Here is a 16,978-nt window from a genome sequence, read left to right on the forward strand (position 1 = left end):
GTAGAAGAGTTCGACTGAAAAGAATCAGACCTACCAATCTCAAGCTCCACCTGCTTCTGCGCACTATCATTTGTACAACTAGTAGGATCCTCTTTAGAAGATAATATAGATAATTCATCAAAAGTAACATCTCTACTGATTATAAATTTTGGGGATTTGAGATCAAAACACCATAATCTGTATCCTTTCACCCTAGAAGCATACCTAAGGAAAATACATTTTTTAGCTCGAGGCTCTAATTTTCCTTCATTTACATGCATTTATGCTGGACACCCAAAAAATTTTAAATCAGAGTAATCAGTAGGAGTACCTAACCAAACTTCCTCCGGAGTTTTAAAGTTAAGTGCTGCAGAAGGAGCACGATTGATAATGTAATAGGCCATATTAATCGCCTCTGCCCAAAAGTCCTTTGTCAACCCTGCATTTGAGATCATACACCTTGCTCTCTCCAAAAGTGTTCTGTTCATACGTTCGGTCACACCATTTTACTGAGGCGTCATCCTAACAGTGCGATGCCGAACGATTCCTTCATTTTTGTAAAATTCATTAAAGTCACCTTCACAAAATTCCATGTCATTATCTGTTCGAAGCCGCTTAATTTGTTTACCTGTTTGCTTCTCAATCAAAGCCTTCTATTGTTTAAAGATTAGAAAAACATCATTTTTACGCTTCAAAAAATAAACCCAAACTTTCTTGGAATAATCATTAATGAAAGTCAACATATACCTGGCACCACCCTTAGACTGAACATGAGCTGGACCCTAAAAGTCTGAATGAATATAGTCAAGAGTATCTTTTGTTTTGTGAACTGCCGGAGAATTGAAGCTAAAACTTTTCTGCTTTCCAAAAATGCAGTGTTCACAAAAATCCAGTGGCCCAGTACTCTATCTGCAAAGTAGACCCATTTTGCTCAATATGCTCAAACCTTTTTCACTTATATGACCCAAACGCATATGCCATAATTTGGTGATGTCAGAATCAGACAATGATGATGACGAGACTGCAACCGAGCCTATGACAGTAGTTCCTTGCAGAATATATAAGCTACCAGACGTACAAGCTTTCATAACAACAAGGGCACTTCTAGAAACTTTCATAACTCCACCTTCAGCTGTATATTTACACCCAAGGGCCTCTAGGGTGCCTAAAGAGATGAGATTTTTTTTAAAATCATGAACATGTCTAACATTAGTGAGCGTCCTTACAATACCATCATGCATTTTAATTCGAATTGTTCCTCTACCAACAACATCACATGCTGCATTATTGCCCATCAAAACAATTCCACCATTACAAGATTCATATGTGGAAAATAAATCTCTATTAGGACACATATGACAAGAACAACCAGAATCTAAAATTCATTCATTTTTAGACCTCGTCCTATCATCAATAGCAGAGAAAATATTTCCAACATTCTCATCAGTTGCTACACTAGCTTCAGCGGATTCAATAGTTTTCTCAACAAATTTTTCCTTTTGCTTTAATTTATTTTTTAATTTAAAGCAATCAGCCTTAATGTGCCCCATTTTATGACAATATCTGCACTCCAAATTTCTATGTCTGGATTTAGATCTAGATTTAGATCTACTACTGTCAAATTTCCTTTTATCTATTCTATCCCTAACAACCAGACCTTCAGCCTGATTCTCTCTACTTTCCCCAGTGATATCTCTATCTATATGCTCCTTAGATTTTAGTACAGATTTAATTTTTTGATATAAAATTGTTTCTTTTCCATAAATCATAGTATCACGGAAATTCTTAAAAGATTAGTAATAGGGCCTTATCCTCATCATCAATTTTTGCATCTATATTCTCCAAATCCATAACCAAGGAATCAAATTTATCAAGATGTGAGAGTATAAATGTACCTTCAGTCATCCGAAGCATATACAAACACTACTTTAAGTAGAGACGATTCTCTACTGTTCTCTTCATATACAAGGCTTTAAGCTTGTCCCACATGCTCTTAGCCGTAGTCTCCGTAGCTACCTCCCGTAAAACCTCGTCAGAGAGATTTAGAATAATGCTGGATCGGGCCTTCTTATCCATACCCGCAAGATCTTCCTTTGACGTACCATCTGGAATGTTCTCAGCTCCCTATAGTGCCAAATCAACTCCGTCTTGAACCAGAATGACCTCCATCTTGAGTTGCCACATGCTGAAGTTGACATTTCTGTCGAATTTCTCGACAATGATATTTGTTATTGTCATTGTTGCCAAAAGATCCCAGAACCAGGCTCTGATACCAGTTTGTTAGAGCTAGCCCCAGGAAATTTACCAAAGGGTAATTTTGGCAACCCAACAAAGACAATAAGGCGGAAGAATAAAAGAAGCGACAAGAACACTAGATTTACGTGGTTCGGTCAATTAACTTTGACCTACATCTACGGACGAAAGAGGAGCAAATCACTACTATAAAAGAGACTATTACAAATGCCTTAGGAAGATGTTCCTAGGCCATAAAACACCCGAAAATACTAAATAAGAAAAGCCTAAAGCAAACAATTAGGTTTTTCTTGTGGTGCCACTTGTGGTGCGTCTGACTTCAAAGCCCAGACCCTTATTTATAGTTTCAATAGGAGATAACAAGCCTGATTTTCCCGATGTGGGACTATGGGACTTGCCAAACTAACAGGTTCTTCTAGGCATTCTAACCCACATACCATTTCTAAATATATATCTCATTCGATAAAGTAGATTTTTATTTATGATGCTAAATCTATCTACCTTTATAACCTCTTCGTCGGGTGGTATTGTCCTTTATAACCTCTACATACCATTTTTTATCTACCTTTATATCAATATCGTAGGCATTAAGTATTCTAGTGATTATGCCATCATATGGAAGCATCATGTCCGTTTTAGATATCTCTATCATATTTTGTTAGATAAGGTAACCAAAATAATTGTTAAATCCTTTCATGATCCAATACATGGTTCCTAGTTCCATTTGACTTATTTCATCATGATGGTATTGTTTAGGAAGAATGATACTAATTAGGACGTGATGAAGTATTTTGGTGCTTAATGGTAATAGAAGTTCACAGCTTTTAGGAAGTACCATTAAGTTGGCATTACAGAAAATTGTTCCTAAGGCATTAACATATGTGGTCCCAACCGTTTCATCATCCCATTGTCCTCTAAAATAACAACCTCTATCTTTTACAGGGATGCCTATGATGTCACAAAGGGATCTATCCGTAATGGATATGTGGTGTCCTAGAAGATAGGTAGACACTCTTTCTTCCTCATCTACATGTAGATTGTTATAAAACAACCTAACAAGTCTAGGGTAGATGGGTTCACTTATTTGTAGGATTGGGAGAAGATCTAGATTTGCAAACCATTGAATTGGCTCTAAATCATTTAGTTCATCTAGATCAACATACTTTCCCTTATGAACATTTCTAAATTCTATGAAAGTAAATTTTTGGGCATGTAGATTTGAATCAAAAAGTGTGGAATTGAAGTTTGCTTCTAATCTCCTTTTTCCTTTGTCCCTAGAGGATCTTCTAGAACCCATAAATACTACTATTTAGGAAGATAAATAATGAGCAAGAGTAGATCAAACAAAAGAGAAATCAAAGGTTTTTATTTTTAGAATACCTTAGTTGAGATCTTCAAGAGGAAGTAGGATTGATTCTTGATCTTGTAGGAAATAGGCAGTTTTTGGGTAGTTAAAGGGGAGAAATGGAGATGGAGGAGAGTTTAGAGCTGCAAAGAGGAGAAGAGAATGAGTTGGGGTCGGTTCTACCGCTGGCCCTAGCTCGGGTTTAAAAAAGGGCAGGTTGTGGGCGGTGGCACCATTGGCTGGGCAGTGCAACCGCTTGCCACCCGTGACAGCCGGTGGTGCTACCGCCAGCTGGGCGGTGCCACTACCTACAAGTAGTGAGCACTGCTTTTAGGGCTGTGTGGGCTAATGTGGGTGTTTTCAATTTGAAGAGAGTTCTTATTTGTAGAGCAGCCAACCTTAATTATGTAAAAGTTGACATCACAAGATGAGAAATTTTGTACGTTCATGATAGATCTTGTGAAATGCATACTCTACTCAAATGTGTTTATGATAGAGATTTCAATATGTTCGTGACTTGTCATGCAAGCTTGTAAGCCTTGCTAGTTCATGATTTGTATGCAGACTTGGCTTGCAAGTCGTAAGTTCGTGATCTTGTAAGATATAGTTGGATCCGAAAAAATTTGAAGAAGAAATGTATCCAATGAATTCAAAATTCCAAAGGATGTGTGAAGGGAAAATCATGAGTTTCAAAATTTGAGGGATCAAACAGGATTGTATCAGTATCATTTTGTAATTAATAGTTTCAATTTTACTGATCCTCTTTTTGTCATTTTAGCTAGAGAGTGTTATGAGTCATTTTGGATCTCTTGGTCATAGGCCTTGAGTATCCACTATCAAGGTACCATCTCTTGCTCCTAGCTTGTGGTGATATATGTTTTTACAAAAAAGGATGATTTTTAGGTACCCATTTAATCTTGGGTGCCTCAAAAACCGATCTAAATTGTTTGTCATGTTACATGGAATTTATTACGGTTCCTTTAGGAACCTAAATCAATTTGTTAGGACTAATCTTCTTGAATGAACAATGATAAGTTCTATATCCATATTTGCAACAAAAGTTGCACTTGTTTTAGTACGAAACATGCAAGATAGAGCCTTTAATGAAAGTGGTTGGATTTTGGTGAGAGCTTCTCACAAATCCGATTCTACTTCTTTTAGGAACGTGACCCTTATCGGTAAGAATCATGTTCAAGGACTTGCTACCAACTTCGATTTTCTTCAAGGTATCCTTGAGTAGCAAGTTCTCCTTTTGGAGTACTTCTAAGTCATGACATTTCGTACAAGGAACTAAACTATCATTATATTCAATTTTTAATTTATCAAAATTACTAACAAGAATATCATGCTCCTTTTTTAACAATTTATATTTTCTACTAATTGTTTTACATTCATCAAATAAATCATAGAAAGCATTTAACAATTCATCAAATGATAAATCTGCATCAATTAAATTTGATACCTCCTCTTCAATGGCCATGAGCTTTGAGTCATCCCATGTTGCTTTGAGCGCCTTCTTCTTTGGTGTTCTCTTCTTGGCTTGGGGGCAATCACTTTTATAGTGTCCCGACTTCTTGCATTCATAGCAAATAACTTGGTCATTTTTGGGTTTAAATTTATTTTTAGTGTCATTTTTAAATTTGTTTCTTTTAATGAATTTTTTAAATTTTCTTGTTAGAAGTGCCAAGTCATCGTCAAAGTCTTTATCACTTGAGTTTTTCTCAAGTAGTCTTCTTAAGTTCTAAGTGTCATATCCTTCCTGTTCTTTGGAAGGGTGTCCTCATACTCTTCAAGAGCTTTGCAAGTCATTTCATAGGTCATTAATGACCTGATTAATTCTTTAAGAGGGAAGTTGTTTAAATCTTTAGCCTCTTGAATAGCAGTGACTTTAGGGTCCTAACTCTTTGGAAGGGATCTTAGAATTTTATTAATAAGCTTGAAATCCGAAAAACTTTTACCGAGTCCGTTTAGACCATTGACGATATTCGTGAAACGGGTGTACATGTCACCTATGGTCTCGCTCGGTTTCATTCGAAAAAGTTCATAAGAATGTACTAAAAGATTGACTTTTGACTCTTTCACTCTACTCATGCCTTCATGAGTCACTTCGAGTGTATGCCAAATATCAAATGCAGTTTCACAAATCGAAATACGATTGAACTCGTTTTTATCAAGTGCACAAAATAAGGCATTCATAGCCTTTGCATTTAGTGCGAAAATCTTCTTCTCTAATTCATTCCAATTGATCATTGGAAGAGAAGACTTTGAAAATCCATTTTCAACAATATTTCAAAGTTCAAAATCCATGGAAATAAGGAAGATCCTCATTCGGGTCTTCTAATAGGTATAGTCCGTCTTATTGAATATGGGCAGATGTGTAATAGAGTGACCCTCTTGGTTTCCGACATATGCCATCTCTCTTGGATTTTAATCCAATTGAGAGTGAACCCACTCTGATACCAATTGTTAGGATCATGAGCACTAAGAGGGGGGGGGGTGAATTAGTGCAGTAGAAAACTTTCGTCGATTTAAAAAGACTTCATACGAAAACCGTTTCGGAATGATCTTTAACTAAGAGCAATGAGAGCAAACATAAGTATAGTTGATGTAAAGCAACGAAGGCAGTTTACAGTTAAGATAAAGAGCATAATGTAAATGCAAACCGAGATTTAAAGTGGTTCGGTCAATCTTGACCTACATCCACTTTTGGCTTCCTCCTCCGACGAGGTCACTGACATCCACTAGAGGCCTTCCTTTAATAGGTGAAGGCCAACCACCCTTTTACAGCTTTTCTCCTTTTGATGAACTTAGGAGACAACCCTTACAAGTTTTCACTCCTCTCTTGAATGATCAAGACTTAGAAGGAAAAGAGGGAGAGGAACTCTAGCCTTTTACAACACTTTTAAGCTCTCAAATACTCAGAATAAAAGCAAGCTTTTCAGTTTCCTTTTATGCAGGAAAGGGTGGGGTTTATATAGGCCCTAATTAGTTTGAATTTGGAGCTCGAAAGTGTCCATTCCCAGATTTTCGGGGTCCTAGCGGTACCACCGCCATAACTGGGCAGTACTACCGCCTGACATTGCTCGAAGACCGAGCTCAGGCGGTACCATCGCTTGATAAGGGCGGTACCACCGCTGGCAGTAATAATTGTCGACGGTACCACCGCCTGACAGGGGCGGTACTACCGCCCAGAACTCCTGGGAGACCATCGCCGGCCAGGAATTCTAGGTCCGAATGGGCTGATCCATTCGACCCAATTTGGGTCTACCAAGGGCCCAGTTGGCCCTAGATTAAGTTAATGGGATCACCTCCCAATCCTAACTTAATCTACATGCTAACTACGATAATTAAGACATTAATACTACAGATCGTGTTCCGGTACGTTAATCGCTTCTTCCGGCGAGCTTCTGGCAAACTTCTGACGAACATCCGACGAACCCTCGGTGATGCTCCGACGAACTCCCGGCAAACTCTTAGACTTGTGACGATCCTTTTGGCGAGTTCTGACGAGCTTCTTTGGCAAGCTCCTAGACTTCTCGGATTGTTCCCGCAGAACCTCCGACGACCGTCCAAACTTCCGACGAACTCTCGAACCCCCAACGTGTTCTTGGTCTTGACTCAGGCTTAACACCTACTACATGTCTTACTGTCATCGTAGTTAATCCTGCATACTTATCTCAATATACAAATTAGATAACCAAATGACAATTGACTTCATCATCAAAATATGAAATTCAACACTTATGGCTTATAATCGAGCCACAGGAGCGAAGTTTTCTTCATAATCGATACCTTCTTCTTGGTTGAAACCTTTGGCCACTAATCTAGCCTTATTTCTAACCACGATACCAAATTCATCTTGCTTGTTTCTGAAGACCCATTTAGTACCAATAACTAAATGGTCATTTGATCTTGGAACAAGCTTCTACATCTCATTTCTCTCAAATTGATTCAATTCTTCTTGCATTGCGATGACCCATGAATCATCTTTCATGGCCTCACCAATGCATTTAGGTTCAATTTAGAAGAGAAAAGCGACGTTGGCACAAAAATTTTTAAGAGAAAAATAAGTTTGAACCCCTTTCGATGTGTCTTCTATAATTAGCTCCTTAGGATGAGCATCTACATACTTCCATTCCTTTAGTAAAGAAGGTTCAGAAAAAGATGCATCCGAGTTGCTAGATGGAGAAGGGGAATCATTTAAATTCAAAGTATCAAAATTAAGATCATCATCAAAATTATTTTTCTTAACTTCAGAAATTTCATTAAAAACAACATGAATAGATTCTTCTATAATTAAAGTTCTTTTGTTAAAGATACGAAATGCTTTAGAAACAAAAGAATAGTCAAGAAAAATTCCTTCATCAGATTTTGCATTAAATTTACCTAAGGTATCTTTTTCATTCAAAATAAAACATTTACATCCAAAAACTTTAAAGTATGAAACATTGGGTTTATTGTTGTTCCACAACTCATAAGGAGTCTTGGAAAGTAGTGGTCTTATAAGAACCCTATTCATAACATAGCATGTCGTATTTACGACTTCGGCCCAAAAATATTTGGGTAGGCTATGTTCGTTTAACATGGTTCTAGCCATTTCTTGTAAGGTTCTATTCTTTCTTTCTACTACTCCATTTTGTTAAGGATTTCTTGGAGTAGAGAATTTGTGGTTGTATCTATTAGATTCACAAAATTCTTGGAAATCACAATTTTGAAATTTACCACCATGATCACTTCAAATTGACGAAATCATAAAACCTTTTTCATTTTGAACAAGTTTACAAAACTTGGAGAAATACCTAAAGCATTCACTTTTGTGTGTCAAAAAATAAGTCCACGTGTATCTACTATAATCATCCACGATGACAAATGCGTAATTGCTACCTCCTAAGCTTGATGTAGAAATTGGTCTGAACAAGTCCATATGGATTAATTACAAAGGTCTAGAGGTGCTTACTTGAGTCTCTTATAAGTTCTTTAGATGAAATTTGAGAGATTAGTTTCATGCTAGTATGACCTAATCTCCTATGCCAAAGCCAAGCATCATCATTTAAAACCGAAAACATATTTCATTACAAAGATCATTAATGTCAATATTATATACATTATTTTATTTTAGAGCAATCATAGATGTATTTTTGTGTGGTTTTTCTATAATACAAGTATTAGATTCAAATGTAACAATATATTTTTTATCACACAATTGACTAATGCTCAAAAGGTCATGCTTTAAGCCATCAACTAACAACACATCTTTAATAAAAAAGTTGGATGTGTTACCTATAGTTCCTTTGCCAATGATATTATCCTTGTTGTTGTCTCCGAATGTGATATATCCTTCGTCTAGGCTAGTGAGCTTAGAGAATTAAGATGAATCTTCGGTCATATGCCTTGAGCATCCACTATCAAGGTATCATCTCTTGCTCATAGCTTATGATGGTATACGTTTTTACAAAAGAGGATGATTTTTAGGTACCCATTTGACCTTGGGTGCCTCAAAAATCGATTGGCTTAACTTATCATTTTGCATTGAATTCTTTACTATTCCTTTAGGAACCCAAATCAATTTGTATGGACTACACTTCTTAAATGGACAATGATAAGCTACATGTCCAAGTTTGCAACAAATGTTGCATTTGTTTGGGGTGAAATATACAAGATAGGGCCTTTAACAATGGTGATTGGATTTTGGTGAGAGCTACTCATAAATCCGATTCCACTTCTTTTATGAATGTGACCCTTATTGGCAAGGATCATGTTCAAGGACTTGTTACCAACCTCAAGTTTTTCTAAGGTTTCTTTGAGTAGCAAGTTTTCCTTTCTAAGTGTTTTTACTTCATGGCATTTCGTACATGGAGCTAAACTATCATTATGCTCAACTTTTAATCTATTGTAATCACTAACAAGAGAATCATGCTCCTTTTTTAATAATTTATATTTTTTACTAATTGATTTGCATTCATCAAATAAATCATGAAAAGCATTTAATAGTTCATCAAATGATAAATTTGTATTAATTGAACTTGTTTCCTCATGTCCAATGGCCATTAGTGCATAGTGAGCAACTTGCTCGGTGTTGGTTGGCTCCTCTTCTTCGGATGCACTTGAGTCATCCTATGTTGCTTTGAGAGCCTTCTTCTTTGGTGTTTTCTTCTTAGCTTGGGGACATTCGCTCTTGTAGTGTCCCGGCTTCTTGCATTCGTAGCATATTACTTGATCTTTCTTATGTTCAAATTTATTTTTAGTATTATTTTTAAATTTATTCTTTCTTATAAATTTTTTTAAATTTTCTTGTTAAAAGTGCCAAGTCTTCATCAAGGTCCTCATCACTTGAGTTTTCTTTCAAGTGGTCTTCTTCGGTTCTTAGTGTCATATCCTTCCTATTGAAGGATGTCCTCAAGCTCTTCATGAGCTTTACAAGTCATCTCATAGGTCATTAGTGACCCAATTAGTTCTCCGAGAGGAAAATTATTTAAATCTTTGCCCTCTTGAATGACCATAACTTTAGGGTCCTAACTCTTTGGAAGGGTTCTTAAAACTTTATTAACGAGTTCAAAATTTGAGACCTTTACCAAGTCCTTTTAGACCATTGACGACATCCGTAAATCGGGTGTATATATCTCCAATGGTCTCATTCGGTTTCATCCGAAATAACTCATAAGTGTGCACTAAAAGATTAGTTTTCGACTCCTTCACTCTACTAGTGCCTTCATGAGTCACTTCGAGTGTGTGCCAAATATCAAAAGCTGTTTCACAAATCGACACTCGATTAAACTCGTTTTTATCTAATGCACAAAATAAGGCATTCATAGCCTTGGCATTTAAAGTAAAAGTCTTCTTCTCCAACTCATTCCAATCATTCATTGTAAGAGAATACTTTTAAAAACCATTTTCTACAATGTTCCAAAGCTCAAAATCCATTGAAATTAGGAAGATCCTCATTCTAGTCTTCTAATATATGTAATCCATCCCATTGAACATGGATGGACATTTAATTGAATGACCCTCTTGGTTGCCGGCAAATGCCATCTCTCTTGGATTTTAAACCAAATGAGAGTGAACCTTGCTTTGATACCAATTGTTAGGATCAAGAACGGCACTAAGAGAGAGGGGGGGTGGGTGTGTTGAATTAGTGCAGCGGAAAACTTTCACGATTTCAAAAGTCTATGTTTCGATTAGAACCGATTCCGACAAAAATTATTTCATAAGGAGTTTAACTTGAAAGCATATATGAGTGTAGAGAAGGCAATAAGAAGGTAATGTAGCTTGTAGTAATAAAACTTGTACAAATTGAAAAGCAAACTAGAATTTAGAGTGGTTCGTCCTTGTGACCTACATCCACTTTCAGATTCCTCCTCCGTCGAGGTCACCGGGGTCCACTAAAGGCCTTCCTTCAATAGGCAAAGACCAACCACCTCTTACAGCGCTTTCTCCATTTCATGGGTTTAGGAAAGAACCCTTATAAGTCTCACACGTCTCTTGAATGATCTCAAAACTTAGAAAGGGAGGAGGAGAACTCTAGCACTTGTTTACAACACTTTTACACCCCAACAACTCAAGATTATCTTAATGCTTTCGTGCCCTTTCATACAGAAAAGGGTGGAATTTTTATAGGCCCCAATGGCTTCAAAAATGGAGCCAAAAAGTGTCTAATCCCATATTTCTGGGGTCCTGGCGATACCACCGCCATTATTGGGTGGTACCACCATGTGACACCTGACATTGGGTGGTACCACCGCCCAGTCTGCGCGATACCACCGCCTGACATATCTCGGAGACTGAGCTTTGGCGGTACCACCCAATCAGTCCTATTAAGGGCCTAGTTGGCCCCTAATTAAGTTAGTGGGATTACCTCCCAATCCTAACTTAATTTATGCTCTAACTACAATAATTAAGACATGATCATAGCACTTCTTGTTCTGGTACGTCAATTGCTCTTCCGGTGAGCTTTCGGCGTACATCCGACGAACTCTCGGTAATGCTCTAATGGACTCCTGGCAAGCTCCTGGACTTTACAATGATCTTCTTGGCAAGTTTTGACAAGCTTTTTTGGCAAGCTCCTGGACTTTTCAATTGGTTCCGACAGAACTTTCGACGAACGTCCGAAATTCTAACGAACTCTCAAACTCCCAATGTGATCTCGATCTTGACTCCGACACAACACCTACTTTATGTCTTACTGCTATCGTAGTTAATCCTGCATACTTTCCTCAACATATAGATTAGATCAAATAAATTATAATTGATTTCATTATCAAAATTTAAGATTTAACAAAAACATCATTACATCATTAATTCTCCCCCTTTATCATCAACAAAAAGGAGAAAAGTATAACTAGAAAGTTTTTGAATCGTTCGAGTTTTACATCACTTTAGAATATGCAAGCTAGCAAGTTTTAGAGATGTGAAAGTTAGCAATATTTGCTTCTTGAGATGGGCAAGCTTGTACTTTTGCTTCTCTTGAGATGTGCAAGATAGCATTTTTGGTTCTCTTGAGATGCTAGCAATTTTCTTTCTCCTCTTTGTCATTATAAAAAAAGAAAAGAGAAGAGGGGAATAATTTAATAGTGTAAAAATTTCAATCATCATATGAAAGATAAATCTGAAATATCATGAATCATTCTGATAAGTCTTCTTTTATAAATAATGAAAAGAGAGAATTATAGGAAATAATCTTGATTTAAAAAGAAAACTCAAGTAATTAAAACCAAAAAATCAATATAATAATCTGAAAAATATATAAGAAGAATTCATGTATTTGAAAGATTTAATATACCTAATTCTCTTCTAATAAAATTAATTTGTTCCTCATTCAATGGTTTTGTAAAAATATCTACTAATTGATGTTTTGTATCAATAAACTCTAAAGATATATCATGATTATTAATATGATCTCTAATAAAATGATATCTAATATCAATATGTTTAGTTTTAGAGAATTGAATGTGATTCTTTGTTAAATATATTATACTAGCGTTATCACATTTTATAGGAATATTTTTCAAGTAAAGTCAATAGTCTTCTAAAGTATTTTTCATCCAAATAACTTGTGCACGATATACACTTACTGCTACATATTCAGCCTTGGTTGTATATAATGCAAAAGAATTTTGTTTCTTGAAAGATAAAGAAATAAGTGAATGACCTAATAATTGACATGTTCTATATATGCTTTTTCTATCTATTCTACATCTAGCAAAATCCGCCTCGGCATAAGTAATTAATTCAAAATTTTTAGTTCTAGGATACCATAATCCTAGATTAGGAGTTCCTTTTAAGTACCTAAAAATCTTTTTAATAACTTTTAAGTAAGATTGCTTTGTATTAGATTGAAATCTAGCATAAAGTTCAACACTAAATATAATAACTATTAGGATCGAGTCGGCACTAAGAGGGGGTGAATTAGTGTAGCGATAAAAATCACGTTGAGTCAAAAATCTTCGTACGATGAAAATCGATATCAGAAAGATGAGTTTAACTTGAAAACTCGTGTCCGTAAGCATAGTGAAAGTAAAGCAGTTTGTAATGAAAGTAAGGAGCAAAATAAAAATACAAACTAGATTTTTATAGTGGTTCGTTTGTCGTGACCTATATTCACTCCTGATTCATCTTCCGTCGAGGCCATCGGCATCCACTAATGGTCTTTCTTTAATGGGCAAAGACCAACTACCCTTACAACTCGATTCTCTTTTTGATAGGTTCAGGAGAGAACCTTTTACACCCTTACTACCTCCTCTCTTAAACTTCACCAACACTTAGAGCTTGAAAGGAGTTCTCACAAGATTACAACAGTATTTTTCTTCCTTTTTTGCTCTCAATTCTTGTGTAATTTGAGTAGGGATGAGAGGGGTATTTATAGGACCTAAGTGGATTCAAACTTGGAGTCAAAAAGGAACTTGCCTTTGCGCCCGACACCTAGTGAGCAGTTGTTTATGGACTTGCAACTGTTCGTTCTACCTTCCAAAGTCCTTGTTTTCATCCTTCCTCTCTTTTCTCCTGTGCACACAAGGTTCTTGCTGAATTGCTTGTAAACCTTTCCTCTTTTTGAGACGTCGGGACTTGTCCGTCGTTTGTTTTTAATCTAATCAACTTTCTGTTTTATAGATCCTTCAGGATTTGTACGAGGTTGCAACTAGGCTAACCGTTTGCAGACACATATGTTGTAAGGGTGCCTTATGACTTAAGCAATCCCAGCTAAGTCCTATAAGTTGGTGCAAGGGTGCTTCGCGACTTAGGCAACTCAAGCTAAGTTCGCATTTGGCCGTAAGGGTGCCTAACGACTTAGGCAATTCCAGTTAATTCCATGACATTGTGGTATTAGAGCAAGCAAGCAATTTGAGCAAGTAATGAAGAAACTTTGTAATTTCGCTATGGCAAAGCATCGTGGCGAATCAAGTAAGAGGCACAATCTGGAGCACCAACTTGACACAGACTTAGCTGGTTTTGGCTAAGTCGTGCGGCACCCTCGCGCGTCCGTCCGCAAAGGTCAGCCTCCCCGAAGCCTCCCATTGTCCCTCAATCGGGATCCACAAGCAAACATGTCCGAAAAACACTTCATAGACATTGCAAACTGGGACTTATAAGTGGCACAACAAAGGGTAAAATGGTCCATTACAGACTGAAAAGCTCTCGCACGTGTCCACATGACACAACCTTTATTTACAAGCCTAAAGAGGCCACCACCCCACTAAAATGGGACTTATAAGCCTTCGGCTGCCCCTCTACACACTGTACAAGGCATGAACATGCCAACAGACACGGACAGATATAAGCATTACATCAAACACCTTGTTTAGAAGTTTGTCCGTGACATTCTCCCCCACTTATCCCTTCGACGTCCTTGTCGAAGCCTTTGTGAACACTGCAACTCTTCGCCTTTGCCGAGTCTTCAATCTTCTGCTCCAGCTGCAATGCGCCTCCTGGCTCCCAGCTACTCTCCGCTGTTGTTTTTGAGTAGTCGAACTTTGATCCGCCATGCTGCTTCAACTCACCAATGACTCTGACTCTGGTGTGGGGTTGGCTGAGTTGTGTTGATCCTCGTTGATTCCTACGGATCCACCAAATGAAGGAAAATACCATTCTTACTGCGCTAGTTTCTCAAAATTTCCACATGCTGCTTGAACTGGGTGGATGCTTGTTGGAGCTTTAACGAGCATCGCCTCGCAAACTTCTGAAGTTTTGGGTCCTTCCTCCACAAAATCTGCTCATTGACTCTTCTTTCAGTTAGTTGTCACATCCAAGTAGGTTCGCATCACTTCCGCTTTCGATTGGCATTTCGTTGGGAAATGAAGCGGACAATCTATTCTCAGTAGCACTGATCACCGTTGGTGAGTATTTGACAACTATTGTCTTCCATTATCTTCGAAGGGTCTTTGAACTTGTGCAGAGCTCCTCTGTTGGATAGATAAGAGAATTGGGGTACTCGGTTTCGCCCATTCTCTTAAGAGTTGAGAAGGCAAAGGTTACTTGACTTCGCCCGCCTCCTCGAGGTTGTACTTCATGCATCGAGCTGGTTACTGGCCTTCGCCTGCTCTTTGCTCACACTTCTGAAGCACTTGAAGTGTTTGCACTCCTTGCGTTGAGTTAGCTACTGTGATTCACCTTCTCAATGCCATCGAACTTCTGGAATGCGGGAAGTTTTCCCCCAACTTGGAGTAATTCTCTGATAGATGAGGTCGCCTCTGGGATTGTACCGTCTTCTCCATCAACCCTGTCGCCTACTCCACTGAGTAGCAAAGGTACAGCACCGCGTACTGCCTGCTTCGTTCCTTGGTCGTGCACTCTTGCATGACCCGAAGTCCTTCACTTATGGCTATCTTGATGAGAAACTTGTTGACACCGGTCTTACGAAGTTTCTTGGCCTTTGCCCTTCAGCCTTGTCTCGGTACTTGGAGATTGCCTCTGCATGCTCCACCTCCTCGGCCCCTTTCACGACCAAATGCTCTCCCTCCGTGAGAGCAAGGGATCAATGACTTTCACGGAAGTCCCACCTCTGTGATACCATGGCGCTGCCATGCCCATGGCCCTACTATCCGTCTCCTCGCATCTGCATCCCTTTTCTTCACGATCAGTAGATATGTCTCCGTGGCACTCCTCTGAGTCCACCTCCATTCTGACTGATGCTTGATTTTGGGTAGCTAAGTCCCTCTGGACTCGTCGTCGCTTCCTCGCCCCTTTCGACCTCCTGCTTCAACACCTCCGTGTTCTCCAAGCAGTCTGTTTGGTCGATGGAAAGACAGACTGCAACTCCCATGCATGGCCTCTGCCATCGCGTTGTAGGGTTTGCACCAATTCTGTTCTCCTTAGCTTCCTTGGTAGCAACGTTCGCTTACTCGACCTTGTCCTCTGACTTGTCAGGCTCCCTTAAGCGAATATGGGCTCTGGAGTAGTCCAACTCTCCAGCTGCTTCGATCATACCTCTGCATGATCAAGTCCCTCCCATGGAACTCACTGGTACTTGCATTCGAACTTTTCCCTTGGTGGAACCCAGCCCCCATATGCTGATGACCAAGGTTTTCATCCGATGCAAAATTCGATGCACGCCCGGAAGACCCGCCTCTGTGGTACCATGGCCTTCACTCCTTGAATCCATAGCCCTTCTTGCCGTCGTGTTGTTCACCAAAGCAGAGCTCCCAGTAGCTCCCGATCATACCTCCATATGATCTCATCCCTCACGGGACTGTCGTGTGTATCGCATTGCCCACGAACTGTTCCACCACGATCCGCTGCACCATGTCGCCTCCTGGTGACATCTCCATTGCATTTTGATCCTTGTGGAATAAACTCGAATTGTGAACCCTCCATGTGTGGCCTCTGCCAATACATCGCAGGGTCTCTTCCACCTTCGATTTTGTTCGCTCCTTTGGCAATCGACCTTCATCCACCCACTCCTGGGTCACACCTAGATGAAGCACCGCTCTAGGACAGTCCGTCGCCTAGTAGCTCCCGAAGTCCGCCGACTTCACTGTAATTTGTGTACCATTGTCTGGATCCTGGGCCTCTGCCCCTACCAGCACAATCTCCGCTGCGCACCGCTTCCTTCCTAGCAACTCGAATGGCAACACTGTGGCATATTCTTCAAGAGTACCCGCCTCTGCATCCTCTTGCCCCGTGCTAAGGCCCTTCTGAACCCAACTTTGCCTCCACAAATTGAGTCGCCTTAGTTCCTCCATCAAATGCTTCTCCGAGTTATGGTGCATGTGCCGCGAAGCTCCCTTCGTCTTTGGCACCATGCAAGCTGAGTCCACTCTGACAGAATGAATGGCCCATAGAACAACATGATCCTGCTCTTGCCTCTACAAGAGTTCATGTCCTTGACCTCTGTCCAAGGAAAGCACTGTGCCTCTGCTCCATGTTCCAACTTCTATGTTGGCTCCCTTCATGCGGCTTGGGTACTTCGCC

The sequence above is a fragment of the Musa acuminata genome, chromosome BXJ3-8 (genome assembly GCF_036884655.1).
Source record: "Musa acuminata AAA Group cultivar baxijiao chromosome BXJ3-8, Cavendish_Baxijiao_AAA, whole genome shotgun sequence".
Taxonomy (NCBI): domain Eukaryota; kingdom Viridiplantae; phylum Streptophyta; class Magnoliopsida; order Zingiberales; family Musaceae; genus Musa; species Musa acuminata.